A 16,828-nucleotide genomic window follows, 5' to 3' on the forward strand; every position below is an offset into this window, starting at 1 on the left:
CTCTGGAGTCACAGTCTGAATTTTCTCCTTATACAGCAATCTCCTCCAGGTCCAGGCAGGACTGTGAACCTCTAGGTTGTACAGGCTTGTTGTGAGCATCTGTATGTGTGTGTTCTCCTGTTTTTAGATTTACATTACATGAGCTAGGGATGTAGCTCTCGGGTAGACTGCTGACATTTCATGAAAGAGACTGGGATTAAAGGTTTGAACCACATTGCCTGGGAAGCCAAACCTGTACGTCTTATTGGGGTGAGAAGAAGCCACCATGTGTTAGGATTCTGCATTTTCCATATACTACCCTGGTGACTTGGACCAAGGCCTCTCTGTTTTTCTGGGTAACTGCTTCCTCTTCCATCCAAGGATGATCACACAGACTTTTGACTCTCCCATTTCAAACAAATATCCCCTGCATTGAAAATAATTTTGGATATTCACAGGGTTTATCAAGTAAGATGTGGCCATCATTTCACTTAAAAAGATAGTCAATAGCCCGTGTCTTATGTCATTAGAATATTCCTAGAATAAGTACATAACCTCAAACATTGTCCCACCTGCAACAGGACTTCTCTAAGGCCGAGACCCAGAGTCCTGCTTCCTTAACTCCCCTTCCATTTCTGCATTGTCTCCTTCTAGCCCCTAACTCAGAGCTCAGTGAGTGAGTCTAGGAACACTGAGCATCAAGGTGGAAGTGTAGTGGAAATAGCTCTAATGAACTCAAGCCTGTGCCCTATTATCTTCTTCCCAGATGTCTGCCTGGTTCATACTCACCATGATAGCCTCTCCTGACAGAAAACACACATTGTTATCCTAAGATCAACAGTATATCATGTGTCATATTCCATGAGCTATTAGAAAGTATGAACACATCTAGACTCCTTTCTGATTATCTACCAGAGAAGTTAAACCTGCAACTCCCATGATTTCAGCTCCTTTGGGGAGGGTAAGGAAATGTCATTTTGAGGTACAATAAAATGAATAAAACATAATCATGAAATACTTTTAAATTAGCTTTGCCCTCTCCATTTTCAGATTTTTATATCTAAATCCTATTCTCCTAGTCTTTTAAAAATATTATATATGTACATATATTTAAGTATATTATGTATATATATATATATATATACACTCATATATATAGACATAGATATAGATATATAAGTATATTATATTCCTGTCTTTCTAATGATTTTAGTAAGACAGAAGGCCATTTCCTGGATTACAAATTATTGTCTCTGGTGGACACAAGACTTATGAGCTCTAAAGAAAACATGAAATTCTAAAGTGTTTGTGTTTGAGAGACGACACCACACCACAGTATGTGGCAAGAATGAATACTATATTAACAGTCACTATGCATATGAACAGCTATAAGGTCATGCTTTCCCCTACTGCTGGGAAGTGGGAACATGAGATGAACTGACCCAGAAAACAGCCTTGCAGCTTAGCAAATACCCAGCACAGTTACAGTCCATTACTTCCTGCAGCTTTGGAATGTTGTCATCTCAAAGGGCAACTGGGATTTAATCCTTGGATGAAAATTGTCTTCAATAATGTAGATTATATCTTCGGCTTGAAGTTGCACTATACTTTGAAAGGCGCCATTCTGATAAGCATGGAAGACAACTGAGCTGCACTCAGAGTTGCTGAAAAAGAGCAGGACAATCATTTTTCAGATCTGAGCAGTTTTTTCATTCATGATTCAACATGAATTAGGAATCATTAGGGACTGGAAGAGCCCCATTCACAAAACTGTAAAGGTAAATGAACAGCACCACACAGAGATCTGGCATGAAGTTATAAAGAAGTTTGTTGAGTAAATGACAGACAAACTAAGAAATAGTAGAACAAAAACAGTTCATACTAGCATCCATCCGTATGCTCATGTACTGGACACAAAAGTGGGCAAGTTTAAAAGACAGATATCTAACTCCAAACGGAGTTACCTAATCAGGATGTGCATTTTAGAATTGAGCTAAGAACTGGATGGCTCCTGTATTTCCAGCTTACAGCTGTGACCATAAGGTGAAGAGGGCCTGGTAACCCATTCTACATTCCTGGAACCCACAGAAAGGTAGAAGGAGTGAACCAGCTCCACCCAGTTGGCCTCTGACCTTCTCAGGTGCCATGAAACCTGCATGTATCCACACAAACATCTCGCTAAAGAGAATAGAAATGGTTTTGGAATCTGCATAGCATCTCAGACTCTAACACAAACATGAAGTGGGGAAAAGGGTAAAGCAGCAAACAGTGCCTTTCCACAGGGGCTGGTTGTCTTGGAAACAGCTACAAAGATGGCATGCATGGTACACACTTGCATATAGCACGTGCACAAAACATCAGGCCCTACAGGGAGAGACGATGATTTGAGAGAGAACTGCTAGGGTCTGGGATCTAGCCTTTCCCATTAGCTGTGGGAGGAGCTTTTACTGAGTGTAGCCATGGTGGACTGATATTTGATCTTCTAGAGCTCATGAAAAGAAAATTGACTAACTTAAACTCATGGGTGGAGTTTCAGCATAGTGGATTTTGTCACCTCTATACTGGCCATCTCTACTACTGAAATGTAGAACCAAAATGAGCGTCTCCATTCAGCCACAAGAACACCTGTGCTGAGAATTACAAAGAAGATGGGACAAAGCTTTTCTGGGCTTCGGTCAGTATCGTATACAGGGATAGAAACAACGTAGGGTCAGAAAGCTCAGATGGTGCAATGTGACAACTGACAGAGAGTGGTCTTCGGGTGATTATTTTGATCTCATGTTAGTAGTTTTGTAGGTTTTCTTTTTCTTCCTGTCCCCTCCCCCCTTTTTTTGAAAGGAAGAGAGAATATAATGTTGGGTGGGTAGGAAAGTGGTATTGAGAAGGAAAGGAACATGACCAAAATGTATTACATGAAAAAAGAAATAATTAAGAGTAAGTAAATTTAAAAAGGAGGGGGGAGAAGGAAGGGGAGAGAGAGAGAGAGGAGACAAGAAACAGGAAGAAAGAAACCAGGAGAAATCTACAAGACTGCAAGTTCCAAAGCAACTGGCACAAGCCGAGACAGCTTACCCTTCTGGACTCTTCTTTTCTCTGTGTCTGCACCCTAAAATGGGGTGGGGGGTAGTTGGGAGGAGTTGAAAGGAAAATTGAGCATGTCATCAAAAAACATTCATGATATTTTCTTCTAATCAAGGTTGTTGTGTCTGTTTTTAACTGAACCAATCCCTGGAAACCATGAACCCTACAGTATCTATGTATCTATATCCAAGTAGCTTCTCTGTACATTCACCCACATAGCATTCTGAACACGCAAGAGGGACATTGGTAAACTGTCATTCACTGAAAAAAAAAAATGAAGAAATCTAAGTTTTTAAGCTGACTGGTGGAAAATAAGCTAACCATGGACTCTCCAAGCAACCGGAGACACAAGGTCCTACTAATGGTCTCCTCCATTAGGGACCCTATTAAGTGTCACTAAGACAGCACACCGTGCTGGCTTTGGTTCCTTCCAATGTAGTTCGGGAGGTGTGTGCAACCACCTACTCCTCACCCTCCCCTTCCTGTGAAAGACAGACTCCCATTAACCATCCTCACTTAGAGGAGAATAAACAACCTCCAGTTTAATAAATAATCCTGATAAATAATCAAGTTCTAAATATTAGAGGAACCATCCTGACATTTGACAGGCACATTCTTATTCCCAAATTTCTGCCCAGTCATGTGAAATAGGTCATCAATGATCTAATGTCTGGTACCTGAAATAGTCAATGGCTGACATTCCTACAAGAGTAAAACATTTTGCTCTACCAAACAAACTTCCTTGGATTTTGTTAGCAATTATCATGAAGACCCAAACCCATTCCTGACATTGGGAACTGTGATACAGTCACTCACGTATGATGGTTGGGATGCTCGCAAGGATCAGCAGTGAAGCAGACACAGAGATTCCAATAAAGAGGCCTCTAATGGGGATCTTCAGGGGAGTTTCTGTAGGAACCACTTCCTAAGGAAATATCAGTAATTGAAGAGGCACCAACTTAGATGAGCAGAAAACATCCCATACCTCAAGCTAGACTTTTCCCTCCATTGCCGGTTGGGTATTGTAGTGTACACAAATATAAGGGAGTGCACACCTTGACTCCCAGCACGTGGGATGCAGAGGAATACCTGAGAGTTCCAAGAGAGTTTGGTCTAAACAGCAGTTCTAGGACATCCAGAGCTACAGAGAGAGACCATGACTTTTTTTTGGGGGGGGGTGGTTTTTTTGAGACAGAGTTTCTCTGTATAGCCTTGGCTGTCCTGGAACTCACTTTGTAGACCAGGCTGGCCTTGAACTCAGAAATCTGCCTGCCTCTGCCTCCCGAGTGCTAGGATTAAAGGCGTGTGCCACCACGCCCGGCTGACTTTTTTTTAAAATAGAGAATAGAGCATGCAAGTAAAATCTAACATTAAACTAAGTAAGTATTGGGCTGCACAACTCTAGATAGTGCAAATTTCAAAATGTCTAAGAGGAGGATGAAATGTTTTCTATGTAGTTTAAAATGACAACGTGTTTGCATATTTTGAGAGTGATTATATCAGAGTTAATATTTGGTAGGTTATTCCTCTATTGAGATAAACAATGCCTCCTTTCAAGTTGACAATCTGATATTACAGGAGTGCCCAGCTTCTAAGTCTATTTTGTCTATATATATCTTACATGTCTTGAAAAGGCAATTCCAGGTTCTACTTTTGTTTCCACTTGACACAGGAATGTAGTCTGTATGTATGTAGCCACACTGTGTAACCACATCTAACCTGGAATTCTCCATGTAGACCAGGCTGGCCTTTAACTCAAAGATGCGCATGCCTCTGCCCTGTGATAACTGGGACTAAAACCATGGTCCTCATACCAGGTAAGATCTACATCTATATAAAAGCACTCAGGAGAAAATGCTCATGGATGCAGTCTGATTAGCACTATGTGGTCAGACAGAAATGCTTCACCTCAGTGAAGGTGACCAGGGATCACCACCTATGGGAATAAACATGAGATAGGCTGAGCATCACCCAATGTAACTTCATAGCTCAGCGCTGATCTGCTAGTCTTTTTTTTTTAATTTTTAATATTTTTATTACATATTTTCCTCAGTTACATTTCCAATGCTATCCCAAAAGTCCCCCATAGCGCCCCCCACTTCCCTACCCACCCATTCCCATTCTTTTGGCCCTGGCATTCCCCTATATTGGGGCATATAAAGTTTGCAAGTCCAATGGGCCTCTCTTTCCAGTGATGGCCGACTAGGCCATCTTTCGATACATATGCAGCTAGAGACAAGAGCTCCGGGGTTCTGGTTAGTACATCATGTTGTTCCAACAATAGGGTTGCAGATCCCTTTAGCTCCTTGGGTACTTTCTCTAGCTTGATCTGCTAGTCTTAAACAGCCCCTGTATTCAGTTTGACTGCAGGAAGCAGACCTGAGATCAAGTCTTTGCCCAGGTATGAACCTCATCTCTGGATCACTACCCCAGCTCCTCTGCTTAGTCAGTGAGACCACAGACACATTATCTAAGCTCCGTGAGCTCTGTCTCTACACCCTCAAACGACATGTCCAGTGGGGTTCTAGGTAAGATTTTCAGCTACTTCTTGACAAACACTGTAGGCAGTATGAAATAATGTCTGTAGGTTTTGAGACAGGGTTTCATGTCTTCTAAACAGTCCTCACTCACTATGTAGCCAGTGTAATGAACTCCTGACCCTCCTGCCTGCACATCCTGAGTGCTTGAACCACAGGAGTGTCCACCCTGCCCACTGAACATTTATTTACTTTATAACATTTCCTGGTTGTAAGGTGCAGTGGTGGCTAGCCTTTCTCATTCATCTTCACACATCTTTTCAACCTTCCCAGGAGATGGAGTCTGGGAAGATCATCTGCAGCTTCAAGAAGCAGGCTGCTGGGCTAAGCATGATTGTGCACATCTTTGATCCCAGGATGACCAATAGAGCCAGGAGGGTCAGGAGTTCCTTATCCTTCTCAGCTCTGTAGGGAATTCAAGGCCAGCCTGGTCTCTAGGAGTCTCCCACCCCCACCCTGTCTCAAAAACAAAGAAACCAAAAGCCCCAGACACCATCACACAAAGGACTGTCTCTGTGCCCAGTTCTCCACATGTTCTCTCTGCACGTAGAGACAGCCTGACAGCTGCAGAGTCCAGATTTTCCTTCTACCTTTTAAAGTTTTAGTTCTAAAATATTTCTTCTTGCTGATAAAGATGACTATACTGCAGTTCACCAAGCTCAGGTCCAACTGTGCCATGCAGGACTATGCTAAAACCGTACAAGTCTGCTCAATTAATAGTACTTTCAACAAATATGGTATATTAATGTATTCACTTTTGGTTAGCTCATTTTCTTGACCCTAACTTTTAGCTTTGGAGAATCAATCAATCTCTGGGTCAATACCTCCATTGTTTTGTAAAATATTGTTTACTAGGCATATTTAACAAACTTGCTTCCCAATAACCATTTTATATTCAAATTCTTTCTTCTTTTTAATGGAATTATTATCATTTATTTAATGGGTTTTTTTTTGATACAGGGTCTCAACAGTGTAACCCAAGTTGCTCTGGTTGTCCAGGCTACCCTCACACTTGGTATCTCTTATGTCAGCTTCCTGAGTTCTAAGATAAAGGCATAAACAACTATGCCTGACCCTTTCCCTTTAATTTTAATTCTTCTTTTGAGACAAAAGTCTATAAACTAATTTTACCAAGTGTTTAAAGGCAACATGATTCAAGAAAGATAGACAAGTGAATCTTGCTATGAGCACATAGAAGGATATATGCTTACAGTATTATTATTCCAAGGGTGGTTTGAAGACGTCACAGTCGCAATCCAAACTGCTCAACAAGAATGAAGATGAATTGTAATTACAAAGATGTTAGATTTTTCACTATAGACACTACACATATTCACACCATCTTCTAAGATGAATTGAAAGTTAAATAACATCAGGTACTATAGGTGCACAGAACATCACACTAAATATTTTACTAAATTATTTCTCCAGGAATTTGCACATCTTAACTTTTGTGTTCTGGCCTCATGGAAAATTCTCTCTCTCTCTCTCTCTCTCTCTCTCTCTCTCTCTCTCTCTCTCTCTCTCTCTCTCTCTCTCTCTCTCTCTCTCTCTCTCTTCCCCCTGCCCCGCTGTGTGTGTGTGTGTGTGTGTGTGTGTGTGTGTGTGTGAAAATACAAGTGTATGTCCAGGCTTATCTACAAATCTAGGTGAACCAGAGAACTCAGTTGTGGAATAGTTTCAGGTCCTACCTTATCTGTACTTCCACACGAGCTTAGGGTGGTAAGTGCACAAAGGCCACACCCACTTCCAAAAGTCAGGATACCTCTACTCAGCAGGAGGAGTGGAGCTGCCATGAGGCCTATCATTGTGTCTTCTCATCTAATATGGCACTGCTCCTCAACCTGGATCATAATTGCTTTAGAAATCACCTGTCACATCACCCACAAGCCAACATGTCTCCTACGATGTGAGGATTAGGATGTGGTGTGGCAGGGGAGCCACTGAACTCCATTCATATATCAGGGTAATTCTGAGACATCAGTAGTTGTGGGGTTTAGGGTTTGGGGGAGTCTCTCTAGAGTAGTTGTTGGTTTTATGGTAGTTGAGAGTCATGTAGTAGTTGTGGTTATTGAAGGTTTACTTGGAGTAGGTGTGGGTTTTATAGAATGTGTGGGTCTTCTTGGAGTGTTGGGTATTGTGGATACTTTTGGTTTTTGTGGAGTAGTTTTGGGTCTCCTTGGAGTAGTTATAGGTCTTGTAGTGGTTAAGGATCTCCTTGGAGTAGGTATGGGTTTTGTGATTGTTTCTGGTCTTGTTAGAGTAGACTCGGGTATACTGATTGGTTTGAATCTACTTGAAATTCTAAGTCTCCTTGAAAAACTTGTTGGGACTCCTGAATTTAGAAATCAATATGAAAGCAAGGATCAGTTGGGTAACAAGAAAGCAGAGCCTTCTGCTACACCTGCTCCACAGTGAGAGGCTGTGCCCTGCTCCATAGCACAGCAGTGAGAGGCTGTGCCCAGGCAGAGGCTCCTCTCCTGAGCTTCTGTTCTTTGTCACTGACCAACTTTTATGAATGACAGGTGTCAGATCCTTAGATCTTTCCAAGAAACTCTGTGAGATGGAGAAGGTTTGGGGACTGGGAGTGGTTTTGTACCTTTCCTTGGTAAGTGACTGGCTTCTCCCATAGATTACAGGCTCAGCATATTCAATGCAGGCAGTCCTGAGAAGGCACACCACACAGCACTCTATCATAGCTGAAGGCTAACTAGGTTACTAGACCTACTGGAGATGCAATGCAAGGTCCAAAACAAGGGATTTGGGTAGAGAGTGGACTCAGTCTTCTATGGTTTCTTCCAGTCTAGAAAGAAACAAGGTCCCTTATCCAAAAGGTACCAGGAGTTTCAAAATTTGGATAATTCTGAAAATATTATAGTATGTACATATAATTTATGGTGGGGCTCAAGTATAAATATGATTTCATGTAGAATTCATAAGTATATACTTTATATACATAACTTACAGGTTAGATTATAAACTCTTAATAATTCTGCATATGAGAATTTTATAGTATTGGATTTTCCAGGACTTTTATTAAGGCAATGCCCAAAAGGTTTTAGATCTTAAAGTACTGCAGATTTGGGATTTGGAGGCAAGGTAGGTTCAACCTGTAACTCACAAATTAAGAAAATCAGAAGTGTTAGAAAAATCTAAGCAGCTACTGATGGTCTGGGAGTGCACAGAGATCCTAGACAGGAAGTAACAGGAAACGGTGCCTGGAAGAAACAGTGAGTGAGGGCTCCAGCAGGAGCACATACTGCTCTGTCGGTTCTCATGGTTCCCCAGAAGCAGCAGCAGTCACTCCTGACTCTGCCAACTACAAAATAAAACCCAGGAACTCAGACCAACTCCTCCCAACAGTCTTCTCTTTAATGTAATTTAAATTTAGACCATTTTCTCCATCAAAAAAGAAAAAGAAATGTGTCCACCTGTTACATTCAAGAAGCTGTAGATAGAGTTCAGCCCACTTTCCAATTTTAAAACTTATATTTATTCACTTATTTCTGTTGCTCTCTCTCTTCTCTCTCTCTCTCTCTCTCTCTCTCTCTCTCTCTCTCTATATATATATATATATATATATATATATATATATATATATATATTTGTTTGTTTGGAATTTGCCATGGCAAAGTTTTGAGGTCAAAGGTCAACTTGAGAGAATTGGTTCTTACCTTCTACCAAGTAGCTTGCAAGAATTGAACTCAGGTAATCAAGCTTTAGCCACAGGCTCCTTTACCCACTGAGTCATCTCACTGGCCCTCATTCCCCTTTCCCTTAGAGGACCAGATAGTAATAAGTATCTTGGGCTCAGAAACCAAAAAGTAGGTGTTCAGGGGCAAGCATTCCGGTCAAACACCGTGAAAGTCAAACACAGCAAGGAGTGGGCATGGCTGTGCTGCAATGAATCTATTCACACCAGTGAGTTACAAATCTGGCCTGTCCAGGCTATAGTTTGTTGAATCAGTAATGTAGAGCCAGAGGCTTGAGCATAATCTAATACCTGCCCTGGAGAGTCAACGTCTTTTTGACATAGCGAAAAAAGCAACCACACAAAAAAAATCTAGTCAAAGGATCATAGTAAAAGCGAAACCCAGAAGAGAATCGGTCAGCTCAGGAGTTTCTCTTTCATTGCGCTGGGCTTTTCGTCCCTCCCAGGTGGATGGGAAAGTGCAGAGGAGCTGATGGGGTCCTGAGACAGGACAGTGTTTGAATTACAAGAAAAGGTAGCCTTGGTTGTTAAGGATGAGACAGAGCACCTCTTGTGGACCCAGTGATGATCCAGACAGAGGACTTCTAAACACTGACCAGCGAAAGAATTTCTAAACTTGATAACAGCTCAGTATTAATAACTTCAAGCCCTTTTCCATGGTGACATAGGCTTTTACTCCATCACTCAGAAGCAGAGGCAGTTGGGTCTGTGTAAGGCCAGCTTGATTTACATATGGGCATCCAGATCAGCTGTACTATATAATGTTATCCTGTATCAATAAATGAATGAATGAATACATAAATGAATGAATGAATAAATAAATAAATAAAACCACAGTACATAGCTGAGCAATTACAAAATAATGGTCTGAATTAAAAAAGAATAAAGACAGGTACTATTGGCTTCTATTGTCTTTGTAAGCCATTAGTAAAGGAGATTAGGAAATAGCATCAGAAGAAAGCACAGTCTAATGATTTAACTCCTTTTATGACAAGGATATCCACATGCAAAAGGAAACTGTAATGATTTAAGAACTGGAGTTTTCATGAACTTCTCACCTGTAACCACTGAACAAGTGCTGATAGAAAACGCTTGCCCATGTGGCCATGCTTGTACATAAAAGGATCATTTTAGGATATGATGTGAGGACTGTTTCAAAAGCCCAAGGCATGCAGGCAGGGAGTAGAACTCTCCACCTATACCTGTGGCCTGTGCTCAGGTCAGCTGACCATTGTGGAAGGCAGCTAATCTGCTCAGCAGCACCCCACATGTTCTGCTCTTCAGGGTAGATCTGTTGTGCTGTTATAGCGCTGAGAATGGTGTTTTTCACCAAGCATGGTAGTCCAGACCTTTAATCCTAGCACTTGGCAAGCAGAATCTCTGTGAGTTTGAGGCTAGCTTGGTCTACAAAGGGAATTCTAGGACAGCCAGGGCTACACTGAGAAATCCTCTCAAAGAAGCAAATAGAAATGTATATTTTAATGCTATAAGATGTTAACTCAGAGACAAAATATACCCTTCAGTTCATGACACAGCTTAAATATTCTCCCCACTGTGTTTTAGGATAGAAAAGTGAGCAAGGCTTCATAAACCAACAAGACTGTCCCAAGACAGTGAGGGCATGGGATCCTGACTTAGCTCATGGCCCTCCCTTAAGGATGATGTTAGGGTTTCATACAAACACATAAAATGTACTCTGTGCCCTGAAAAGGTGTTCAAGTCTGGGTGTGATGGGACTTTCATGTATTCTCAGCACTAGAGGCAGGATAACCAGGAGGACACGGACATCAGAGGACAGTCTGAGCTACATGAGATTATGTCATTTTAAAAAAGCAAGTATTTACTCATAAGCATGTTCATAAGGACATTTGTTTCCTTGTTATGGGAAAAGAACAGATTATTAGCAAACAGAGGACTCAGTCCCCCTGCAAGAAATAAGTAAAGAAAGAAGGAGAGCTCACCTGGTTGAACCTGCAGTGAGGTGGTCAGTGTCTGCACGCCATCCCATCCCTTCATTTCCACTCGACAGCAGTAGAGACCGCTGTCGCTCTCATAGGCGTCCTCGATTGTCAAGGATGCATTTCCTTGAAGAAGCTGCGAGTTTATCTGGTAGCGGCTGCTTGTCTGATAGTTGACTCGGTTTCCATCAGTCCAGACCAGTGTTTGTCCACATGTATCAGATGTGCATTCGCCTCGGCCCCAGCACATGGACGCTAAGCCATTAGACACCGGATAGGTACATGGAAGTGTGACAGACTGACCCACCACTCCATGAACTTCTGGGAAAGAATCCACAGCAACTGTGGATAAAGAATAAGCTGTCAACATTTTCCTACGATTGATTTTACTTCTTCATTTCTTTTCCATTTTTCTTTTCTGGCTCAACTGTGGATTAAACCTGACACAGGATGTATATAATTGTGGATAAAACAATTTATTGTAGTATATTATATTCAAACTATAGCTACTTAGTCCTTTGTCTATTTATTTATTTCCATTTCTTTTTCTCCTTTCTTTTTGAGACAGATCTCAACATATAGTTCTTTCATGCCTAGAACTCTCTATGAGGATTAGGCTAGCCGGGAACTGATAGAGATCTGCCTAATTCTGACTGCTAGGATTAAAGGCATAATGCACCACTATGCTGGACCTGTTCAATTGTTTGTAGACAGAGACTTGCTCAGTAGCCCAGGCTGTCTAATGCTTACTATCCTTTGGCCTCAGACTCCTGAGAAATGGGACTGCAAGCATCTCTACCGACACTGGCTCAATTTTTTAATTTTAAAACTTTTAAATTGCTCTCCCAGACACTGTACGTGATGATGGGTTCCTGCAAAAGATGACCAGTGAAGTGAAGGAGGCCAGAGAAGTGAAGACCAACCTGGCCTTATGAGATCCTGTGTCAAGCCACTCCTATCCCTCCCCTCAATACTACTGAAAAACAAATAACTAACTCTTCAGCCACCTCCCCTATATAAAGAGCTCAGGGTTTGTTTTCTGTCTCTTTGTTTCTTAGCATTGTTGGTATAAAGGGAGAACTTTACTACCTTCAACATCAATTTTTAGACTGGCTTCCACTTATTCATGTTTTAATGTTTTTGTTTTGTTTTGTTTGTTTTGTTTGTTTTGAGACAAGGTCTCACTATGTAACCTTAGCTGACCTCAGTATTTGGAACTCTGTATGTACAGCAGACTGCCTGAATTCATGGAGATCTGCCTGCCTCTACCTCCCAGTGCTAGGATCAAAGGTGTGCATCACCAGGCCAAGCTCAGAAAGGGTTTCATAAAACCACCAGCAGGGGTGAGATTTTAGGATCAGCCCTAAAAGCTGATCCTAAACAAAAACAAATGAAAACTAAACCCAGAACCTGAACAAGACTTTTCCTGTGTGTTGATAACATTCCAGAAACTGAACAGCACTCATAGTGTGAGACCACAAAGTCAGAATATTAATCAAGGATTAAATCATGCAAATTTTAAACCTAGCATAACAACTTTGTGAGAGGGTAGACAGATTCCCCTATTACCAGCTGCTTCCACATGAGGGGACTCTGAGGACTGAAGACGCAGCTCAAGGATGCCTGCTCATCTGGACCACACCAGCCCCTGGGTTGGATCCCAGCACAGGAAGAACGGAATAAGCAAACAACACAGAGCAGTGAACTGTGAGAGTCACTGGGCGGTCACTTACATTCCTGCCCAGCCTGGGTCTGGCCTGGGCATTTGAGAGATGGTCTGAGAAACCATGTTCCTCGTTGTATAAAATGAGTATGTAATGGGAGTACACTTCGCACTCATTACATGTTTCCGGCAAATTATTTTTTTAGGATCACAAACATAATACATATCATTATACAAAGTTCTAAAAATATATAATGACCTTCCACAGCCCCATTTCCTAGAGAATAGATTGTAAAATTTAGAATCTGTACCAGATGTAAGGGTTCACACCTATGATCTCAGCTCTTGGAAGATAGAGACAAGAGAATCAGAAGTTTCAAGTTATTCTCAGTGCCTATCTTGTCTGGGAGCAGCCAAGATTATCTTGGACCATGTTTCAATATTGTTTTAATTAATAACTGAAGATGAGCAGTTCTATTAAATGGCATATGGGACAATGAAGGTTAGGTTGCCCTTTCATGTCCTTTCTGCAGCCCACATGCATTGACTATAATGTATACACTCATGTACTCATCCTTCTTGACTATTACATGCAAGTACGTCTATTTCCCCATACCTAAATGACGTCTTATGGAAGCTATATTTTAATTCATGAAGGTTAAGAAATATCTTTGGGGCTACAGCTTCATCCTGGTTCTTTGTTCACTATGTAACCTGTACTCCGCCCCCAGGGAATGTATTTGTGTGAACCCCCATCCTCCTAGGCATCCCCCACCACCACCTCTCACTTACCTGGGAGAAGGAGTAGGAGGCCTGAAATGAGGACTTGATGGGACATCATGATGGTGACCTGAAGGACAATGAGGAGACACTCTGGTTGGCTGTGGCCCTCACCACACTGTGTCTGAGAAGGTCTCATCCTGACTGTCTGAATCACATAGGCTGCTCTGCTGGGGCCTCCTGTTCTCCAAAACAGTCCTCTTTCCTAGTCCTTCCGACATAGAGCCTTCAGTCTCATTCTGGTCTCGGCACAAGTAAGACATAAACAGAAAAATTGAAGTCAGAGAGAAGAGTCTGTTCCCCTGGTAGAATGCTAAGCAAGGAGCATCCCTCTAATGGCGGTGCCCCATGGTTGACTGCAGATGTTCCTGCTCAGTAACCACAGTGGCTGCTCCCTAAGCCTCAATCAAGTTCAGGATTAGCAAGAAAGAATGAGAAGACTGTGAAACATTGTGTCTAAGCCCATTGTTCCATAGATGTCAAAGACAAGGGTTTTGAAGGTTTTCATTTTTGTTCCACTGTCAGCACTCATAGACTGAGTCTGAGGGAGTATGAGCAAGTTCTACTCTCACTAAATCATTAACACCAGACTGCTGCAATGGCTCATTGGTCAAGAGTGCCAACTGCTCTTAGTGAAAACTAGAGAGAGTTTCCAAGCACCCACGTAGAAGAGCTTACAACTACTCTCACTGCTGGAGATGCAGAAGAGCCAAACATTCCTTGGACACCTCTGTTCATACACACACACACACACACACACACACCACCACACACACCACCACACACAGACACACACAACTAAAAACAATAATTATAAGTCTTAAAAATGGTAATATGCTTATAATAACTTTGAAATCATATATTTATAACATTACAAGGTGTCCAATTTACTATAATAAATTCTAATATAATACTAAAATTTTACTCACTTCCTATATTTATTTACTGTCTTCAACAGAATATATATGATTCTGTAGTATCATGTAGTTTGCATCTATCTAGGATATACATCTTTGTTTACAAAACATAAAAATCATAGAATTCACTCTTACCCTGCATAGATGAGTACATGAACAGAGGGGAAACAAACAAGAAAGTATTCAGCAAGCTAAGAAAGCATGATGTAGGTTTAGACAAAGTGTGGTGCAATTTTAACTTGGGCAGTCAGGTTTAAGTGGACTTTCTAAAATCTCTCAGTTTTCCAGACTGCCCACTCCCTTCTCATCTCCAACACTCCAACCAAAGCAAAATTTAGTTCCTCCTGTCCTTAGCTACTTCACCTCAACTGTCTGTAGCCACGCTGCATACAAGCTATGTCTTACAAAATTTTATAAGTCACCAACCAAAAAAGTCAATGGGAAACACTGCTAAAACGTGTACGACCTCACCTCCCTGGTCTCCTATCCATGATATTATGTGATATTTCACAGTACTTATAGACATGGGCCTAAATAAACAGGGCCTAATCCAAGTACTAAACTATTTCTACTACAGGTTTCTTGTTGATTTTTTCATGTTAACCTTACTTAGAAGTTAGAAGACTTTAATAGCTAATCTATGAGAGTTTATTATTCCACTTAAACAAAGATCCACTTTCCAAATATATGGAGAGCTCTGCTGGCTGTTGTCACCCTAATGTCTAGAGACTCAAGAATCATTGTTTAGGTTTTTTTGTTTGTTTGTTATGTTTTTTTTTCCAAGACAGGGTTTCTCTGTGTAGCCCTGGCTGTCCTGGAACTCATTCTGTAGACCAGGCTGGCCTCGAACTCAGAAATCCGCCTGCCTCTGCCTCACAAAGGCTGTGATTAAAGGTGTGCACCACCACTGCCCAGCCCAATCATCATTGTTTAATGTCCCACATTCAACCCCACATTATCTCCAATGTAATTCCACATGGTACAGACAGTGTAGGGAGCACTGTCCTGACTCTTCCTCCTCAGCATATGGCTACATAGATGTCCGTTCTTACCTGTACTTGAGGGAAAGTAACTTCTTGTTAGTCTCTCTTTCAGGTCCTCCGCTGCTGCTGAACTCTTCCAAAGCTCTTTATGGATGAAGACAAATCTTCCACCCTTATCTCCTGGCCACACTCTCACCTGTTCTTTGTGAAAACTGAGTTCTCCAGTTCTCCAATCCACCCACTAGATAGCATCTGCCAACTGATATAAACATTACAGGAGCGCCTGTGAGAGCATCACTATTGTGCCCTTGGCTGTTTCCTAAGCTGCAGCAAAGATCCTCACTTGAGGTGTGACTCTAGGCCTGGGGACCACAGTTCTTTTGAGATGGCTGGAGAATTAAAGGATTTTGACACCTGGGATAACCCTCTTGATTTACAGAGTAAACTGCACTCCAGGAAGGAGAATACATTTAGAAACCAGGAGTTCCTAGAGCAACAGCAGAAGGGACACTTGGTTCTTGTTATACTTACTGGATGCCATCAACTAACATCTTTTTAACCAGTGTTTACTAGTGGCCCATATTAAGAATGGGGGAGTTGAAAGAAATAAACCTAGCTCTCAGTCTCTGCTTCCAAAAGTTTAGGGAGTGCAGGGTATGGTGGTGCCCAACTTTAGTGCGAGTGCTGGGGCAGCAGAGGCGGTGGATCTGTTAATTTTTTTTTTCTTATATGTGTGCTCATGCCACAGAGTATGTGTGTAGGTAAGAGGACAAGTTTGTAGAGCCCCTCGTTCTTAGCTCTGTACATGCCAGGCAGGGTGACAAGCACCTTCACTTGCTGACCTATCTCATGTATGTCTGTGTGCAGATATCAGATCCCTTGGAACGGCTGGCACAGACAGTTGTGAGCTGCCATGTAGGTGATGGGAATTGAACGCAGGTCCTCTAAAACTGCAGCTAGTGCTCTTAACTGCTAAGCCATCTCTCCAGCCCCGAGGCAGGTGGATCTGTATTGTATGGCAGCACGATCTATGGCGAGAGTACCCGGATAGTCAAGGATGCTAGGTGAGAAGAGATCTTTAAAGAGCTGAAGCCAAGCTTCTCCATACCCTGATCCACCTTTCAATTGTTACTAAATTATACACAGAGGCACCTGGAGTGTGGGAATTGTGTAAAGTAGGAAACTAAGCGTAGCTACTTTCCCGTCTGGCAATTAGAG

General features: G+C 41.8%; 1 pseudogene; it reads right to left on the bottom strand.

Moving 5' to 3' along the window:
• LOC110306342 (hepatitis A virus cellular receptor 1 homolog) overlaps positions 1–13,771 on the bottom strand; it is a 29,908-nt pseudogene extending 16,137 nt beyond the window's left edge.
• Positions 13,772–16,828: the final 3,057 nt, after the last annotated feature.

This window comes from Mus caroli, unplaced genomic scaffold (assembly GCF_978045245.1).
Source record: "Mus caroli unplaced genomic scaffold, Mus_caroli_1 scaffold_13, whole genome shotgun sequence".
Taxonomy (NCBI): domain Eukaryota; kingdom Metazoa; phylum Chordata; class Mammalia; order Rodentia; family Muridae; genus Mus; species Mus caroli.